At 39.7% G+C, this 19,263-nt stretch overlaps 1 long non-coding RNA gene across 1 annotated transcript; it reads left to right on the top strand.

Moving 5' to 3' along the window:
• The first annotated feature begins 7,463 nt into the window (after window positions 1-7,463).
• LOC110295403 (uncharacterized) lies at window positions 7,464-18,020 on the top strand. Its single transcript, XR_002378058.2, has 3 exons — window positions 7,464-7,613; window positions 15,995-16,183; window positions 17,883-18,020. It is a non-coding gene; the product is annotated as an uncharacterized LOC110295403 (long non-coding RNA).
• Window positions 18,021-19,263: the final 1,243 nt, after the last annotated feature.

Below are 19,263 nucleotides of genomic sequence, written 5' to 3'. Positions count from 1 at the left end.
CTTCTTTGAAAGGAGTAATGAAACATGTAGTTCTTTTCCCATGAAGTTTCTGAATGACTGAAGTAATGACAAGTCCAAGTCCGTGAAATCACTGAGTTTGGGAAGAAGTAAGTGTCCACTCCATTCCACTAATGCAGTCCTGTGTCTACCCCTCTGTTTTTAATTCTTCAAGAAAATAAATTATAATGCCCTTGGCTATCACCCAGTTAAGACATATCATTTTTTCCTTTGAGATTCACCAAGGAAAGAGTAAAGCAGGGGAGGGAGGACGAGGAAGTGGAAGTTCACAGACAGAATTGGAATACCAGTGAAGAACCTGATTTTCTTATAGAAAATTTTGAAGCATGGCAATTTTGTAATAAAATTAAAACCTATAAATTAAAATATTTTGCTTAACCTTTTCAACTACATTAGGAAACTATATATACATTCCTGTGTGAGTGTGTGTGTGTGTGTGTGTGTGTGTGTGTGTGTGTGTGTATGAATGTGTGAGTATGGGTATGAGTTGTATGTGTGTATGAATGTGTATGTGTGAGTATGAGTGTGTGTGAGTATATATGAGAGTATATGTTAGTGTGTAAGTATGAGATTGTGAGTGTGCATGTGAGAGTGTGTATGAATGTGAGTATGTATAAATTTGTGTGAGTGAGCCGGGCGTGGTGGCACACGCCTTTAATCCCAGCACTTGGGAGGCAGAGGCAGGCGGATTTCTGAGTTCGAGGCCAGCCTGGTCTACAAAGTGAGTGCCAGGACAGCCAGGGCTACACAGAGAAACCCTGTCTCGAAAAAACAAAAAAAAAGAACAAAACAAACAAAATTTGTGTGAGTGTGTATTAGTGTGTGTATGAGTATTTGAAAGGCTGAATGTGTGAGTGTATTGTATGACTGTATGTGTGTGTGCATGTGTGTGTGTATTTGTGTGTGTGTGTGTGTGTGTGTGTGTGTGTGTGTGAGTATGAATGTATCCAGTGTCTGTAGGAAGCACAGTGTTTCTCCAGGTTAGAAATGTGAAGAAACACTATGGGTAAAACAGGAAAGAAGCATCAGAGATCATGGACGTAAGAGGAAAAGTAACAGAGAAAAACCACAGCAAGTATTCAAAGAGAACAGAGTCCTACTCAAAGGGCTTTTAAGCATTCACTACAGACATGTCTGCTACAGACATTCAGCCTTGTTTTTCTGGTACTGTCCTTGGGGATTATCAGGAAAGTTTCTGTAAAACTAAGTTAAAATGATAAAAAAATTTTTTGGAAAGTCAAAAGTAAGCTATAAGCTAAATGCTTCCCATATTTTAAAGGCCTCATTATATGCATTTAGGAAGAGCACTCTATATTCCTCATTCTGCCATTTATGAGTTTAGGTGTAAGTAAGAAAATATGATTAACTGTAATATGACTGATTTCTTTTTATTTGGAAGGTTTTTTTTTTCAGCTCCAGTATCTTCCACCACGTAGATCTTCATTTCTTCACCCCTGTCCTTTCATGAATTCTAGATACCTGCTCAACTTGCAATGAACACACAGGAGGATGGAACTCAAGAAAGGCAAGGTGCATGTGAAAGGACATCCATCCAGACCTGTCTTTTTCATATCAGGAAATCCAGGGATTTCTGAAACATCTCATTCAGCAACCTCATGCTTACATCTCATTAGCCAACACCATCAATACGTAGCAAAGAAGGGACTGACCATCCACTGTACTAAGTTGGAAAGCCATGAGGGGAGGGGGTAAGGAAATGGAGGAGATAAAAAGGAAGTGTGAGAGAGAAATCAGGATGAAGGGCACAGGAAAAGGCCGTATTGAAGTTCATCACTTTGTAAACCAGGATTTAGGAGTGTGATAGCTGAGTGGCTGAAGAATGCCAGTGTAAGGCATAGGATGATTCAGTACAAACTGGTCAGGGAGGTCTCAAAGACTCCCTAAGAAACAGAGAATCTGGCCTTTCCTCTTAGATACCTATGAGAACTAGCATTCTGAAGGTCTTGACTTCACTGGATATCATGCTTTCATGAAGAAGACAAAACTTTTTCTCCCTTGGCAATCATGTTCTTGTATGGTTAATGAGCAAAAGAGAAAATTTCCTATGAAAACAAACTTGCAAAGTTCTCATTCATTCAAGGTTACATTCCAACTTACACCAGGGGCGTATCATAAAACTTGAGAGTCCCAAACCTACGTGCGATATGTGGAGAGTGGCCCACTTTTAAAATCAGTTTGAAGTTTAAGAAACCAAATTGCTAACACTAAGTGATCTTGATTCCTCATGAATCTGTTATGTGAGTCTCACAACAGAGATAAAATAGAAGAGTTTGCCTGGATGTGTATTCAGCGGCTGTGAGTGAACATGAATATTCCTTTGATATTATGAAGACGCAGAGAAACACAGATGGTTTGTTAAGCAAATTATGGATTCTCGTTCCAGAGTCTTTCAACAATAAAATGTGAGTCGATTTAGGAGCCTTGGTAATTAGCTTTATTTAGAATATCTATAAATTGTCATAGAGAAGGGCTTATGGGAGACAAAGTACTAGTAAGCATATATACATACATGCATACATACATATATACCTATGCATACATATACATATATATATATGTATATATATGTGTGTGTATATATATATTTCCAATATATATATATATATATATATATATATATATATATATTGTACATATATAGGGAATATAGAGGAATATGTTCCAAATATAGTAAACCCTTAATATAAATGTTTTCTGGATAGTAAAATGGTAGTATTTAAGTGTAGCTGGTATGGCCAGTTACATACAATAGGCACTTTGTTTATACTCTAATTTTCTTAAAATTATTATGATGTTTTATTTTAAATGTTCTCGTGTGTCTTTATATGTTACATGAAGGTTCAAGTATCTTACTTTTACTTTCTACCCATGATACAATAGGACTTGGAAATCACTGAGTACTTATTATTTGCAAAGTGGGTTAGTGAAAGAATAGGTAAGATTGGGCTGTATCACTCAGATAAATACCCTCTAATCATGTGGTGACAGTCCATATAGGCTTCTGTGTTTGTAGCAATGTAGCAAATGTGTTAATGTATTTGTGAGTAAAGAAAATAAATAAATTACTCAGTGAGCCTTTGAGACACCTGATGGTAGAATGACTTCACATCCCTAACCTGACTCTAATGAAGATTTATGAAGAAGAAAATGTCAGCACTGGATGCTGACCTATCCCTGTTGTGGATTCCACCAAAGTGAACTTCCAAGTTATGCTGCCAGACACCATTATTTTAATTTCCTGTCCAGGAGAAAGTGGTATTTTATCAACATTTCTTACAGTTCTTTGGAAGCATAAAATGTACTTTAGAAACATAAAACTGTAAGGTCTTCATTTGAGTTACAAGCTAATAAATTCCCCTGTTGTCTGTCCCTGGAAGTGAGCCAAAGAGAAACCTCCTGAGCCAGAAACAATAGGTTTAAGACTCAAGGTACAGGAAGCAGCAGAAGCAGCAGAAAATTTACAGCAGATCCTCTGTAGGGGAGGCATGGAAGGGTTCAGATAGGTGCTGCTCATGTAAAGGATTTGCATCCCAGCTTGGGCACACATAGTGAAGACAACCTTCTTTTATATAGAAGAGAAAGAAAGCTTGTTATTTATTTGTCTGGGCTAAGAGGAGATAGTCTAACATCAATTGCAGAAATAATCACAATAAACAAGGACAAATGGTCCCAAGGACTAGGGAGATGATGTAGTCAGTAATGTGCTCTGTGTGTTCACTTAAGGACCTAAGTTCTATCGGTAATATGCATTGTATCATGTGCTTGTTGTGCCAGAACTCAAGAAGCTTGGGATTACTAGTGAGCCAGTTTAGCCTAATCAGTTAACCCCAACTATGATGAAAACTGTCTAAAAAAAAAAAAACAAAGGTGATAGACCATAAGAAATATCACAATAAGTCATCCTTTGCTGTCTACACCCATATTCACAGGCATTCTCATATACATCTATGTGCACACACTCATGCACACATAAACAAAGTGGTCCAATGAAAAGCAGTCCAATTCTTGCAATATTGATATGGCCAGCAAGGCATACAGGCCACTAAGAAGCCTGCAAAGCACTCCCTCACCCCACAGGAACTACTACTATGAAAGTTCAAATTATCAAGTAATTCTAAATAATTTTTACCCCATCTTCCTCTTTGGTGGCAGTCTTACACATAGGGAACATTTCATAAGTCTATTTCTGAGACCAACAGTTAGAATTTGGATCTAACATCCTCGCTATCCTCACATTCTATCATGGGAGGAAAGAGTACTGGTGAATTAATTAGCAAGAAACGCAGCTGGAGCTGAAGGCAATGTTGGTAGATAAAGAGATTTCATGAATAATACTATGGATTATGGACTTATGCCAAGAAAAATCAGAGGAATTACTAAGTTTAAGTGGAGTTAACTAGATTTTCATTTTACAAAAGTAGGTGAGTGTGTCAGATAAAGGCAAGAGGGCTAATGAGGAAGCAACCAGAGTTGGTGTGAGAAGCACCAGAGTTAGAATTGCTAAATTTACAGAGTTCAAATGAATTAAGAGGTGAGGTGGAATGCAAGGAAAAAAAAAAAAACAGGCTCTGCCTTGAGCAACTGAGTAGCAGTGGTGCTAACTAACCTGGAAAGAAAAGAAAAAAAATGTTTGCACAGTGTTAAAGAGCCTGGTTCTTCCATGGCTGCCTGGTGTCCAAAATGTGGTAGAACGTTGGAGACATTCAACAGCAGTTGGCCTTACATCTCTGGTGCTTTGGAGGTAGGACTGGGTTTGCTCCACAAAAGTAGGCAGTAACCAAAGTCATGCGAGAGAATGCAAACCTATTTGAAGAGCAAGAAAGGGAGAAAGGGCTCAGAAGAGAACCATGTTCAGTCTAACATTCTTAAAGACAGCCAAGAAATTTATAGTCATAGAAGAAAGCCAAGAATATTGTCAAAAAAATGTACAGTCACAGGAAGAAAATCAAGAATGCAGTAGACTGAAAGCTAAGAGAAAAAGAGCATTGTGAGTCATGGGAGCTTGCAGAGATGAGGGAGCCTATAGGAGTCTGGCATAGGTCCTGTGTGTGTGTGTGTGTGTGTGTGTAGCTTGGTGGTCTTGTTGGAATGCTGGAGCAGGGTCTGTCACTGACTCCTTTGCTTGCTCATGGGTCCCTTTTCCTCTTACTGGTTTGTCTTGTTCAGCTTGATATAATGATATGTGCCTGGTCTCATTCTAGCTTGTTATGCTATGTTTTGTTGATGTCCCTGGGAGGGTAGAGGGGGTGGATCTGAGGGAGGGAGAGGATGGGGAGACACTAGGGGAAGGAGGAAACTGCAGTCTGAATGAAACATATGAGAAAAGAATTGAAGAAATAAGAAAGAAAAGAATCAGTAGAGGCAAATGCTGAGGCTAAGGAAAAATGGTTTCAGGACTTAAGGTTTTAATTAAACTAAATATAGGAGACCTTATTCATAAGGAGGAAAAAAGATGTCAGTTGGAAATACACATAGTGTGTCTACACATAGGCTACTCTTTCTGAAAGTTTAAGATATAAATAAGAAAAGAGATGTTTATGCCGCAATATGAAAAGATACCAGTAGATAATGAAGCACTAAAACCATGGTGATGGATTCAGGAAGCTAATTTTTTGAAATGTCAAGCATAATTTTCAATGAGAAGTTAAATGAACATACATCAAAAAAGATATTATTTAATTAATTAATGAGACAGAAATTTTTCACAATAGCTAATTTTGTTACAGTAATTTAATAAGTGAATATGAGGATAAGGTTGATATGTTAGTACAAAATTAATACACTGCAAAGCAAAACTCAAACCTACGGATTTACTTTTCTGTGGAAAAAATTCTTTGTGAAAGCTATTTATCACCGAAGTGTAAAAAAAATGCTTACATTACCATACAACTTCACTAAGCCTTGGACTTCAGTAATTAACTGTGGGCTGAGCAAAGTACATCTCCCCTCACAAGCCTGTGTAAGCAAGTAATACAATAGCCCTTATAACAATAAAGAAACATTACATTCACTTCTAGCCGTATTCCCAAGTTCTAAACATTTTTAACAGAGTAGTTGCTGAAAAGTATATTTGGAAAAAAATTAATCAGCAAGGTCTGTGCAAATAAGAGCAACTCCAAAAACATAACTGATATTAGATGATGAACAATCTGTTTACAAAATTATAGACAGAGTTAAGGGAAAGAAAATGGATATGATGACTCACATGTGTAGCCCCAGCCCTCAAGAGGAAGATGGTCATGGGTTTGAAGTCAACTCAGGCTACATAATAAAATACTGTCTCAAGAATCAAAAATAAAATAATTAACAATACAAGACCAAAGACAGGAAAATTCTCTTTAGATCAGCAACCAGTGGCCTGATGAGGAAGGAAATGGCTACCAGGACTCAGAGAGATATAACTATAGCAGCCAACTTCTCAATGTAACTCTTATGTCCTTTCATGTAGGAACATGGCTCCTCACTCTCTAACTGAGAAAGAAGGATAATGGAGAAATAAATATCATGGTCTCCTTCTTCCCCTGCTCTCTAACCAAAGAATGGTAATGGCCATTGGCTAGATCCAATCTGATTTCAGAAATCAAAGACCCATTTAAGCATAGCAAAATAATGGATAATATAAATGGATACCAGGAGAAGAGGTGACAGTCACACAGAAGATACAGAGAACGGAGGCAGAGAAGAGAGAATTGTTATTGTTGTAACTGAAGACAAGAATCGGTGAGTTGGTTACAGGATCATTTGTACGTTAGAAAACTTCAGAAACTCCCTATCAAATGAATTAACTTTTCTCTATTATCTTCCAAGTAAGTATTCATTGAATGAGATTTGGTAGAAATGAAGAGTCAGTAAAAAATATTAAGTGGGTAAAATTTAACTTTGTAAGGTTGACATTTTGACAAAAGACCAAAGGTCTGCCCATAAGTCAACATGAAAGTTTTGGGTAGTGGGAATGAACAAAACTGACGTGGAAAGACCACAGCTCCACTCGGAAGCCATCTTTGAGGGTGCTTACATTCTTCCTTGGCATCTCTTGATAAACAATGCGTGTTGCTTGCTTGTCTTACCCACGTCACTTCCTGTGAGTGATTGTATACTTAACTAGGCTATTTTTATAAGTCAGGAAATCACAAGTCATTCTGGAAGGGAAGTGACTTCCTTAGTCATGACCTCCAGATTCCTGTGTGCTGTACAAAACAACCAGGAACAAACAGCAAACAACCCAAATTAGGTTTCTTCAGCACCTTATCCTCAGCCTGTTTCTCTGTCAGGGATGCTCTTCCTCCTCCTCTTAGCTGAGCCTGAGTCCACTCAAAACTCAACCATCATCTTACTCCCTTTGTGACATCCTCCTTGGTTGCTCTGGGACAAGTGGCAAGCATCAGCAGCAGTTAACTGATGCTATTCTAAAGGGTTACTCTTGTCGGGGTTCAGTTTACATGGACGTGGTGTCCCAAGATGTTCTGGAGCAGTAAATACATGTCAATCAGTGCTTCTAAGGAAAGCCTTGATTGGAATAGACTCAGGTCTATAGGCTGTGATGTCCAAGATGCTTCATTCTATGTGTGGTGAAGGTATGTCATCTTTGATACTGCATTTACATTATTATTCACAAAATTCTAAAACTACTACGACTTCAGCACTCCATTAAATTGACTCTTAGAAAAAGCCCACATCTCATGACAGAAACTGTCTGAGAATACTTAAAATATCTGGATTGTAACTGTATTGAAACCCCTAATAAACTCAAAAATGGATTTATGTGTGTGTAAGAGAGAGAGACAGAGACAGAGAGAGAGAGAGACAGAGACAAAGATAGAGACACAGAGAGAGACACAGAGAGAGAGAGAGAGGGGGGGGTAGAGGGAGAGGGGAGGGAGGGGCAGGGAGGCGGAGACAGAGATAGAGATTTTATCATTTTAAATGTTGTATCCTTTGCAATTCTTGTTTAGCTGAACTCCAGAGCATTTTGGAACATGGGAAATGAAAGATAAAATCTTTAAGGAGCTGGTGATGCACATAGTACATTCAAGCTCACTGAACAGCTCCTTAAGTAGTTTGTGCTGTGCTGAGTGTGACCACATAGCCCACCAGAACCCACAAGTGACAGGTTTGAAGCTCCTATAACTAGCTACTGGCAGCACTCTGGATCTTCTTGACAAATTTTTTTTCATTTTTTATTAGATATTTTCTTTATTTACATTTCAAATGTTATCCCCTTTCCTAGTTTCCCCTCCGAAAATCCCCTATCCCCTCCTCACCCCTGCCCCTGTTCCCCAACCACCTACTCCTGCTTCCTGGCCCTGGCATTCTCCTATACTGGGGCATAGAACCTTCACAGGACCAAGGGCCTCTCCTCCCATTGATAACAGACTAGGCCATCCTCTGCTACATATGCAGCCAGAGCCATGAGTCCCACCATGTGTTTTCTTTGATTGGAGGTTTAGTCCCAGGGAGATCTGGAGATAGTGGTTAGTTCATATTGTTGGTCCTCCTTTGGGGCTGCAAACCCCTTCAGTTCCTTGGGTACTTTCTCTAGCTCCTTCATTGGGAACACTGTGCTTCATCCAATGGATGACTGTGAGCAACTTTTATCTACTTACTGCAAGACTTGCTGTGGGGAATTGCAGAGGTCTTGCTGAGGTCTGAACCCTGATGGTCATAATTCACCTTCATGACACAGTAGGAATTCCCTCATGCTCCTGGAACTCTGCCCTCTGCCTAAGTTACTGCCCACCCCCCATAGCCCCCACAAAAGAAGCATGGTCAGTAGTCACATAGGCAATGCCCAAGTTTCTGACCTTCAGGCTAAACTCCTCCCCAGTTACCCAGCAACAGTGAAGACCATAAAAAGGGCTGTTCAGCCCCACCTTGCTCTCTTACCTATTACGCTCTCACTTCTCACTCCTCACTCTCACCTCTCTCTCCTCTTTCTTTGCCTTCTCTCCTCTCTCCTTTCTCTTTGTCTTTTCTTCTCCTCTCCTCTCTCCTCTCCTCTCCCTTACTCTCTCTCTCTCTCTCCCTTCTCTCTTTCCCCCTGCATTTCTTTAATAAAGGTCTTAAACTATAGAGAGTCTCTGCTTAAGATCTGCTGCATACACTCTCACAGGTGTTGGGAACCTCTTCCCTTATCCCTCTCTCACATAACCCCAGTGGCTTTAGCAAGGTAGCTCTGGGGATCCTCAGGTAGGGTTTCCCCTTGGCCACCCCTGAAGAGTGGAATAGAGGAATGCCCACCCAGGGAGGAGTGGAAAGGGTAGGTAGCAGCCCTCCCAAGTCTGACTAACCAGAGAATAAGGAAACTCTGGCAGAGCGTGGGTCTTTTCCCTTCCCCCACTTCCCCAGGGGCCCCCATTTTTTATTTCCCAACAACTTGCAGCAGGTATACCTCAGCAGCAAATGCCTCCTATTTGAATCCTCGCCAGTTTCCAAACTTGAATATGATTCTTTAATCTTATTATTGCAATACTAACAAGAGTCCTTTAAGATGGACAAGGAACATCATTTGTTGTAATGCCACTGTGTGTAATTATAATTTGGAAATCACTGAGACTGCTCTCTGCATCTTGCTAAAGGAAATTCTTTCTCTCTAACAAGTGTATGTTTATGCATGACCTCTCTCCACTCCTCAGAGATAAATATTTTATGTACCAGTTCTATCTCACTCAAATTGAATATCCTTGAGAAACAACATAGAATTCTTACCTGGAAGTATTTTATAAGTGCAGTAAATATGGATGGATGGACATATGGATGAATGCACAAATAAAATACAAAAGGAAATTAAAGAATCTGTCAAATAAAAAAAAGTCATCTATTTACCAGTTGAAAGCCAGAACTGAAATATGCTTTTGCTAGTTGTGTTATCAGAAACATTAAATGAAAAAGATGTGTACATTATACACTCATGTCATAAATTAATAAGAAATATAAACTGTAACTATTATCAAATATGACAACATACAGCATAAACTCTTGAGTTTTCTTTTGTGGATGAAAAAACAGCAATAGGCCATAAAGCCTTCTGCGCTCATCCTGATAGCAGCATTATCCACACTCTCTGAATGAGGAAATAACAAAACACTTACCAACCAGCATGCTTGGAAACAAAATGTAGTGGAATATTATTTGGTAATAAAATAAAGAAAATATCCATACACACTACAAAATGTATGCGCCTAAAAACCATTGTAGTAAGTGAAAAAAGCAGTCATAAAAATCATTTAATATACAGATTCATTTTTAAAGAACTGTATAGAACGGATAAATGTCTAGAAACAGAAAGTATGTTCGTATTTCAGTGGCTGAAGAAATAGGGAATTGGATTCCTATCAGAGGAATGAGACACATGAAATTATATGGTGGTAGTTTTGTACAGTTCAATTAATATACCATAGTTATAACTATATTGTCAATACTTGAGTATTATGCAGATTGAATGATTTTACAACAAAGCTATTTTAAGGGTAAAGTGACTTTTTTCCCACATTACACAAGTAGTTGGTGAAGCCAGAACTAGGCTCCCTAATTTCTGAGCTGACACAGTTGCTATCTCCTGTGTTGCTATTGGCTTTCTAATCCCTCTATTTTATGAACACGTCTGATTCTGCTTTTGCACTTCAGTGTCTGTTTAGGTCTCTTTTTTTCTCCCCTCGTTTCCCAGCCTCCTCTAGAGCTCATGGTGTCCACACCCAGCTGTTAAATAGTCTACTTTGTAATGGTCACAACTCAGCTGTTTTATATTTCACTATACTGTAGTGACTGCTATTGATCTACTCCGTCCACCAAATGGTCGTGTCATAAGACACTATGGGAAGCGTGGTCAGCAAGACTTTGGGGTAAAGATGACTTTAGCAGTGTGTGAGCAGTGGGTGGGAAACTATGAAACAATAGCTTGATTCTATCACAGACCTTGTCTCAAAGTCACAGAAACAAGAACCCCGCAAGGGCTACTAAACCTGATACTCTTCCCCGAGAGGCTGCCTTGCAGTGTCTGAGAGAGGCCATTTTCCAGATGACTTCCTCTCCTGTTACAGACTCTGGCTCTGCAAAGTGCTGGAGCTTCTCCATCTTCACTCTTTGAGACACTTGTCTTTGCCCTCCAATGGATTTCTCCACCCTCTTTCTCTCTCTTTTTTAGAGTTTCCTATTGTAAAAAGATAAATCATCTCATGGACTTCTATGCTTTTGAAAAGATACATTGGATACATTGAGATGTTTCCAAATGAAATAGAAGGTATAAGGTGAATGGCAGTTGATATTATTAAAGGATGTCTGAAGGAAACACATGTTCTCTTTCCACACGGTATGATCATGTTATCTTATTTTTTTCTAAATAAGGAAAGGATTCCTTGTTGTCAACCTCTAAGGACAAGATGAAATGTTATTTGGCAGTAGATCTTTCTTTTTCCAAGATGAAGATGTGAACTGCTGTTTGCATCACTTGAATTTATAAATTGGAGATACTTTTACAGCTCAATTAAAAATCATGTTTTGTGGCTTTAAAGTAGATTTATTTACTTATTACCTAGAGATATTATTTTCCATAAACTCCAAGTTATTTGGGTAAGATGTGAAATTTTTGAAAGAAAACTGTAAATATTGGTTAGTTCAAGTCATTAGCCTGAGATGAAGTAGCAGCTGGTTTTGTGGCAGGACTTCCCTAAATCCACTGGGTGGTGATGGAGAGATGATATAAGGAGAGGTTAATTGTGAAGATGGAAGAAGAGGAACGGAAATAGCAGGAGAGCCCCCAGGAAACAGACACCATAAGAGGGAGAACCACAAGGCGGAGCCTCTGCAACACTTGATTTCACACTCTAGTGAAGAGGGAAGGAACACCTGTAGTAGACATTAGACACCGGCTCCTCCCCCAGTATTTGCCTTTCTTCTTTCTAACAAAAGGACATTTTGATTTTTGTACCTAATCCCAATACCGCACCAGTCATGATTTAGTTTTGCTTTTTTTTTACATTTATTTTATCTTTTATGATTATAATATAACTACCTCATTACCTCCTTCCACCCACCACCAAGCCCTACTGTATAGCATTTCTTGCTCTCTTTCAAACTCATGGTCACTTCTTCTATTAATTGTTGTTACATACATATATGGTTGTAAACACACATATGTACACACACACACAATTTGTAAATACATATATACAACCTGCAAAGTCTATACAATGCTACTTGCATGCATGTTTCCAGGAATGACCACCTGGTACTGACTAAACAACTGTTGTACCCTTTGATCCCATCCCATTTGAAATGACATCCCATGTTACAATGTGCTTAGAATATCAGCAGTTATTTTGCCACTCCCATGCACTAAACATTGAATTCCTAAGGGATATAAAGATAACATGGACTTGGGATTTTTTTTAATGACATTACTGAGTTAAACCAATCGAACTATTTCTCAGTTCAGAACTCACCTCAGACCTATATACTATTACTAAGACAGTGTCAAGGCATTTTTTATCACCAAAAACATGGATGACATCATTGATTAAGAAATAATGTAAGCTTTCAACCAATTAGACAATTAGATAAGCTTTTCATCAAACTCTATAACAGGATAGTGAGGATACACTGTCTCTCTTCAACAACTCTCTAGATGAGACAGCATGCCTGGAGTAAACAATACTATTACTGGAACAGAAGTGGGTATCAGTGTGGGTCCTTTCTAGGTCTTTAGATATAATTCACAAGGAACATCATTTAGAAAATGAAAGATAATTGTTTCAGGGGATTGTATCTCAAGAAGATGCACCACTAGAACCAGGTTGGATCCCCTGGAATGGAGTTACAGACACTTGTAATCGGCCAAGCTAGGGATTGAAGAAGCATTAGAACAGGTTACTGACCTCCCTTCAAACTTGATTTTACTGCATTTGTAGCTGAACAATGACATCTTTATTCCCATTGCCCTGTGAAGTCATAACCACCAGAACACCACAGCAGAGCACGTTACCAGATCAGTGCTGATACTGGCATATACAAACTGCACTGCTGCCAGCGACATAAAACCATATGATGTAATTTTGTGCAGTCCTTAGTAACAGCAAAGCATCCCACTGCGGCTCTATGATTTACTATGTTATCCTTTTATCTTAGGTAATATTTCTACCTATTTAAGTAGAAGGTTGCTGGTATGCTGGCAACAACCATGTACAATTCAGCCTTATCTCATCTCATGGTTTCCACATGGTCACTCTCTCTTTACGTAATCTCCTAGTGTTTTGTTCACTGAGGTGTTACAAGCAATCTCTGTATTGCGTACTGTGCATGAACCGCATGGCCTAAGAATGCTGCAGCCTACACCATCTACATTTTTATCTAAAATTCTTTATGATGTTCATACAATTACAAAATTCCCTACTAATACCTTTCACAAAATATATCCTTGCTCTTATGCAGTATGTGCCTGTATGTGTAATTTTTTATGATTATTACAATGCATGAGACCTTCTTACGCTGATATCCATAGGAGGTCTCCCCTTCTCTGAGGAGAAAGGGAGAGGGCTTAGGTGGAGGAGAGGAGAGAAAGAAACTGGGAGGAGAAATGGGAAGGGAGGCTCCAGTCAATCAGGCTGTGAAGCTAATTAATTAATTAATGGGAGGCAGGGGGAGAGAGAAAGAGGGGAAGGGAGGGAGGGAGGGAGAGAGAGGGAGAAGAAGGGAGAGAGAGAGAGAGAAAGAGAGAGAGAGAGAGAGAGAGAGAGAGAGAAATCTTTATGTTTCTAAAAGGATTGGGCATTTTTCACACATCAAAGACATGGACAGTCATGCTAGACTCCTGCCTGCAAGCAGACAGCTTGTTCTCTACCCAGTCTCTACCACACCTTTATTATACATTTTTATTCAATAATGAAATTAAAGACTATAAGGTGTACCAGGACACAAAATACTATTTTCATACTTATTTTTATTTCCTACATCAATAGGCTGTTTATCAAATAAATACAATTACTATGGCCTCCTATCATCTATATTAGCTATTTGATATACATGGTTAGCAGGAACAGAAGTGGGTTCTAAGAAAATATTTAGCATAATAATACTAAACTAATAATCATTTAGGTAGGTAGCATCTAAATGCATCAGGGATTGTATTAAGCACTTTACATGGAGGTGGAGGAGGAAATCTAGCTAGGTAGGTACATAGAAAATTGGATCACAGAGAAATTGAGTGTCACAATAATGGTGTGGGGACAAAGCTACTTCCAAACTTAGGCATGTCTGCTTAGGTTGTGGGAGGAGAAAGAGTTTTCATTTAATATATCATCCACAAGTATTTCTTTTTTAAGAAGTAATTCTTTAGTAGTAGTAGTAGTAGTAGTAGTAATGTATTCACTTTACATCCTACTCACTGCCCCCTCCTGGTCACCTCCTCCCACCTTCATCCCCTCCTCCTCTGAGATGGTACAGGCTCTCTAGATATACCCCTACCCTGGCACATCAAGTCTCCATGAAGCTGGGTGCATCCTCTCCCACTGAGGCCAGATAAGGCATCCCAGCTAGAAGAACATATCCCATGTACAGCCAACAGCTTTTGGGATAGTCTCTACTCCAGTTTTTTGGGATCCACATGAAGACCAATCTGCACATCTGTTACATGTGTGCAGGGAGGCCTAAGTCCAGCCCGTGCATGTTCTTTGATTGGTGGTTCATTCTCTGAGAGCCCCAAGGGTCCAGGTTAGTTGACTCTGTTGGTCTTTCTGTAGAGTTCTTATCCCCTTAGGACTGCAATCCTTCCTCCTATTCTTCCATAAGAGTCCCCAAGCTCCACTTACTGTTTGGCTGTGGGTATCTGTACCTGTCTAAGTCAGTTACTGGGAAGAGACTCTCAGAGGACAGTCATGCTAGACTCCTGTCTGCAAGCATAACCGAATATCATTAATAGTGTCAGGGATTGGTGTGTGTCCATGGGATGGATCTCAGGTTAGACCATTATTGGTCGCCCATTCCCTCAGTCTCTGCTACATCCCCACACCCTGCACTTCTTATAGACAGCATAAGTTTGGGATGGAAAGTTTTGTGGATGGTTTGGTATCTTTGAAAGACTAATCAGGCTTTCGTCAATGAAGAGCATGGGATGTCTAAGCAGCAGAAAATGGTAGTAGTACAGATTCTAAGATAATGGAAATACAGACAATACAGATAAATAATAATCATGGCTGTGAGGGACCCAGGTGCAGAAAAGCAGCACACAGGAAGGGGGAGGCCGTGGGGGCCATGCAGAGAAGTTTCACATCCAAAGGAAGCAGGAAAGATAGTGAAGGCAAAGCAACAAGGTTCTTGGAGCAGCTCATGATCAAGCCACATGAGGGGGGAGTGGGTGAGAGCTTGACAATAGACAAAAATTAAATTGCAGACACGCATAAAAATACATATATGTGTGTCAAATACATAATACACACAGACAGACAGACAGACAGACAGACAGATTTTACAGTGGCAGCAATAGAAGGGCAAAGAGGTAGCACTGGAAAGGTTTAGTCATCTGTTGAGCACAAGGCCAGTGGTGCCTGGGGAGCCTTGAAAACGATGCAGCTGGCATGGACAGTTACATCTTAAGAGTAGAAGTGGAAAGGAGTTAGGCTTTGTGTGTATTAGAGAACAAGACAGCAGAAGCTTTGCACAGTATCCCGTGCAGGTGCTCATGGTTTATTCAAGCAAAGCTGCCCAAAATAACTAAGATTCGCAACCTACCAGGCTTCATATGTCAACAAAATTTCCAGACAAATTCAAGGAATCAATTTTAAACTGAAAATTTTTCATTTGGCTAAGTCCAGATATGTTTTCTTTTTTAAAAAAAGAAGAAAAAAATCCATTACTAGAAACACATAATTTTACATAAGGTTATTTCAATACCAACACTTAACGGGTGTTCTTAATACAAAAGGTGACTTGTTACATTGGTTAAATTTGGCTTTTTATTTCTACTTAGAAGCAAGTACTTCAATCTGCTTCATTGCCCCATCTTGCCGGAGCATTAATCGCTTCACAGAATAAAAACAGAAAAACCACAAATTGGCATTTTTGGAAACCACTGAAGTGAACTTTGCCTCCTGTAGAGATGTAGAGGGAACTGGGAAGGATTCGTTGAGTAAACGGACCTGTAGTCAGATGTTTGAAGGTGAGAAAATGGAAAGCCCTAGGTACTGTGTACTTAGAACACTCTGTGTACTGATTGCTGTACTAAAGACTTGTGTAATATTTCATCTCAGCCATCCAGGGAGTTGAGAAGGACAGCACATTTTATTTTACAAGTGTAAGAAATACATTGTTATGGTCCATTGTTAAAATGAAGTGTACTGAACATTCCTGGAGTTACAGATAAGCCAGAGGTGGTAATCTCTTTTCTCTAGGCTAGCTTCTATTCTGCAGAATTGTGTACATAAAACTGCTCTGTTTCCATTAGTCTTTTGACTTCGTTATTATCTTTATTTTCGATACAGATGAGGCTATCTAGACTAGAGACATTAAGGTGCCACACACCATCAACAGGAACTGAAAGATAATATTCAGTATTTTATGCGCTTGCAATTCTGTGCTTTTTGATACCTGACTACCCTGCCATCCTAGAAAAAGATAATAAATGAGAAAAAGAGACAAAGATGGAACTCTGAGAAATACTGACACTTAAGAAGGTGCTCCAAGAGAAAAGAGTCCAGAAGGAGAAAATGGACAAGCTTATGTAAGACAAGGAAGAAAACAACTTCTGGAAGAAAGATTGTCTGGGAGGCTGAGGCAGGAGGATTTTTGATTCAAGACCAGGTTAATACAATAGTGAGCTCCTGTCTCAGGGGGAATAGAAGGAAGGGAAGTGCATTGGGGAGAGTTCATTTTGCTTTTCAGTTTAAGATGGGCACAGTCTACAGTGACACATCAGTCAGGCCCTGAGGTGGCTGGGCACACAGTGTCTGTAGTCAGGACACAGAGAGAAGCAGGCTGAGACTTCTCCAGTTTTTCTGCCCATCTCTCCCCTTCTCACTGTATGGTCACCCAGACCATGTTTATGGTGCCTTCTTTCCATCCATCCACTTAAAACTCTGAATCATCTCATGGGCACAACCCAGAAGTGGGTAGTCTCCTGGGTAGTCTCCTGGGTAGTCTCAATCCAGGGAAGTGGAGAATGAAGGTTAACCATCACACTCATGTGTGTATGGGTGTTTTGCCCACATGTATGTCTATGTTCCCCTTGAATGAAGCATCCACAGAGGCCAAAGGAGTGCATCCAAACCTCTGCAACTGGAGTTACAGTTGTGAACCACGATAGAAGCGCTAGGAGCCAAACTCAAGTCCTCAGGAACAGCCAGTGCTCTAAACCACTGAGCCAGTTGCGTAGTACCACAATTGGTTATCTTAAAGTTTCTTTTATTAATTACTTTGTTATTTCTTTCTCCTGATTTGACCTAGACTAATAAATGTTGTCTACACTTACCTTCATCAAAACAATTAAACAAGTAAGTTAAATTTAAATAATAGCGGCTGTCTACAAAATATAAAGAAAACATTACCACTTTAAAAGTCATAAGCAATGCCGCAGGTCTCAGGGCGCACCTTTCCCGAGCCCCTGTCCCATGCTAGGTCGTAGTTTTCTCATTTTAGTTCAGTTCTCATGAGAACCACACGAGATAAAGTATCATTCCAAATGTCTCCGTGGAGCATCTGAATCGTGGATGGGGTAATAATGCATCAAAGCTCACATCCCTGCTAAGTGGCAAAAAGATGGGGTTCAAAGACGGGTGGCCTGATCCCACACTCAGTGCACTTCCCACAGCCTGCTTCCCAGTGTGGTTCTCAATTGATGTTTTTGTCCTCTTTGCTCTCAGCCGCTTCTACTCTCAGCTTGCCTGGGAAGATGAAGAAAGCAAGAAACAGCTACCTAGTACTCAACTCCCACGGAGAACACACAAAGGAAAAGCTTGTCATGTGGATTTCTCCGCCATCAAAAGAAACGTTTTCTGTCATCCAAGGAGTAAAATTGAACCTTGTCTTTTTTCCCTTTGCAAAATAAACTGACTTGTTAGTCTGCAATCATACAATTAGTCTTTAGTCCTTGAGAGATTATTTTTCTTAGTATACTCAGAACTGTATTTCAATTTATGTTATATAAAATTTGCCAGATTGTTCAACTGATAAGTAAAAAAAAAAAAAAAAAAAAAAAAACACTGTCAAAACACTGTCAATCCAAAATTTTGTATGTGACAAAAATATCTTCCCATTATGAAGTTTAATAAAGACATCTGCAATGCTTAAAGGAGATAGGCCTATTATTGTAAATCTATAATCTCAGCTAAGCAGGTCAGCTGAGGCAGAAGGACCATGAAGTATAAGCCAGAATGGGCAACGTGGTGAGACAATATCTTCAATTAAAAACTTTAAAAGATGTTTCCGTGGTAGAGGGCTAACCTAGCACACAGAAGGCTCTGGTTTCAATGCCTAGTACTACATACACAATAAAACACGAGCCTAGAGAAAAGTCCCTAAGGAAAAAGAAATGAGGGGAAAGACTCAATCCAGTCAAAAAAACAAAGAGAACACTGTAGACTGCTCACAGGTGATCAAGGATCATCAAGGGTCATCACGGATGAGCCTAAATTGTTATACCACCTCAGTGTGTGCAGAGGAAGACATCTCTAAAGGTGGAGAGGAACGAGGGACTTAATTCACAAGGTAAGGTTTCTATAGACTACAAGAAGTATCACTAACTATAGTCATTTCCCATTGCTTATGCACGTTCACTTTAATGCCTAAGAAATCACCAAGAGAACAAGACATCTAAAAGCTATTCGAGTTCAGGCCTCTGGGTCACCTATCACTATCCACTGGGAGACTTTACCTCCAAAGGATGGGACACTCAACATCCACATGGACAGGATGACTCAGTTACCTAACCTCTGTCACCAGCGTCTCTGGTGTTCAGAGAGGAGCTGTGAGTGACAGGGTTGGTGGTCTAGCTATTGCCACTGCCAAACATCTAGCCAGAGGTAAGGACTAACACTGTCACAAATCCATTCTAGCCTTTGGGGGAGGGAAGTCCACAGACTGCTTGTGGAAAGAACACATTCCATCTGACTGGACAGATTCAAGGGACAATTTCATCATTACTATCCCTACACTCCCCAGCCAGCACTATAGCCAAGAGATCACAGAATATTATAAACCTCACATAAAATCACCATGAGGCCAGGTATCCCTAAACGGAGCAAA

The sequence above is a fragment of the Mus caroli genome, unplaced genomic scaffold, assembly GCF_978045245.1.
Source record: "Mus caroli unplaced genomic scaffold, Mus_caroli_1 scaffold_4, whole genome shotgun sequence".
In the NCBI taxonomy this organism is placed as follows: domain Eukaryota; kingdom Metazoa; phylum Chordata; class Mammalia; order Rodentia; family Muridae; genus Mus; species Mus caroli.
The sequence above is the reverse complement of the archived record's forward strand: the minus strand, read 5'-3'. Positions and strand labels throughout refer to the sequence as shown.